The 1508-nt window shown below is 37.9% G+C and overlaps 1 protein-coding gene across 1 annotated transcript in view; it reads left to right on the top strand.

Moving 5' to 3' along the window:
- The first annotated feature begins 353 nt into the window (after positions 1-353).
- LOC101847167 (COP9 signalosome complex subunit 7a) overlaps positions 354-1508 on the top strand; it is an 8834-nt gene continuing 7679 nt past the window's right edge. The window contains exon 1 of the mRNA XM_035973537.1: positions 354-828. The gene's annotated coding sequence lies outside the window, so the exon portion shown is untranslated. The remainder of the gene's footprint in view (positions 829-1508) is intronic.

The raw sequence follows: 1508 nt of genomic DNA, 5'->3' as shown, positions 1-1508 counted from the left end.
AGAGAGAGAGAGAGAGAGAGAGAGAGAGAGAGAGAGAGAGAGAGAGAGAGATATATGCCCTGGATACATTGATGTGATTTATCTTGTCGTTCCTTTATGTTCAAGTTCAAGATGTTTGTGACTGCATGCAATGATTTTCGTTTCCTTAGTCCATGTCATTTATAATTTATATTGACTTGTATCTTCTGTCGGTACTTTTGAACTTATTGCACAGTTGAGCATTTAGACTCAGTTGAGCACTACAGTAATTTCTTTGTAAAGTCTAAACTTTGAGTTTCGGATTTTATTACAAAAACAACTTAAAAAAAATAAATAACCCCCCCCACCTGCGAATATTAACAAAGAATACAATGCACAATGAACAACAAGAAAAGGGGAAAGAAAAGTAGGGCCTCATCATGATGTAATTTTGTAGTAGTTTCCCTTGAATAAAAGCCGGCTGTAGATACCAGCTTGTCTCTACTCAGTAACCGTCCGCTCAACTTTGCATTAGCTCTTAATATTTCAATAGGGGTTAGTACTAAATGTCTTATAGTTTTTTAGGCTTCCAATATTAAGCAGAGTTCTGTGAGAACTGTAAAGAGCAGGTTTAGTAAGGATACATAATTTATACAATTGTGTTTTCCTTCGATATAAGTTTGAATGGTAAATCTTTACAAAATCTGACATAGATTTGTTAGCTTCCGGTTCCGGTGAATAGACTTGTTTTGTTTAGCTAAAGCTGTCTGTCTCACCCGAGAAGGCCACACTTGACAGTGAACTTCTCACTTATAACACGCGACAACCAAAGGCCTGGAGCAGGAGAGAGCTGATCTTCAAAACAGAGAAGTGAGAACATTACTTTTGTTTATACCGAAAACAGTAATGCTTTCAAGAGGTTGGTTAGGAGATCTAAAGAAGGTTTGGCAATCGAGTTGGCTTTGTTGTTGCCATTGTTGGACGATCACCACTTTCACTTTTATTATTGTTTTGTACCATACTTCCTTTTCTACTACAGTCTACAGCCTGGCACTCTAGCCTGGCACTCTAGATCTATATCTTTTTAGTTTTATGTATAAAAATAACATAGATCTATATCGACTTTAACCTTGTTGTGTAACATGACCTGTTGCAGTGATATAGTCTATGCCAAGCTAGAGTCCTCTTTTGACTGACTGCTGCCTGCTGAGTCAGCCCCACTCTAGTCTCATGATGGCATGGGCATGGTTGTTCATTTTAGACATTTCATACATGAGTGTGGTCACACAAATCTGCTGCCTTTGACTCTAGATCTAGTATGCCTATGGCTAATAAGGACACATTTACATATCCTCTAACCTAAGCCTCACCTTGCTGAGTCTTAAGTAACAGTAACATTGATTCCTTGATTGATTGCGACCCATCAGACTAGATCTAGATCTAGATTTAGATCTAGAAGTTACCATTACCATGATCAATGTTTACAATGCATCCATTGCTAATGTTTACTAACTCAGTCATACCTGGTCTAATCTAATGGCTACCCGTTC

The sequence above is a fragment of the Aplysia californica genome, unplaced genomic scaffold (genome assembly GCF_000002075.1).
Source record: "Aplysia californica isolate F4 #8 unplaced genomic scaffold, AplCal3.0 scaffold01377, whole genome shotgun sequence".
Lineage (NCBI taxonomy): Eukaryota > Metazoa > Mollusca > Gastropoda > Aplysiida > Aplysiidae > Aplysia > Aplysia californica.
This window is presented reverse-complemented; position numbering and strand designations above follow the sequence as displayed.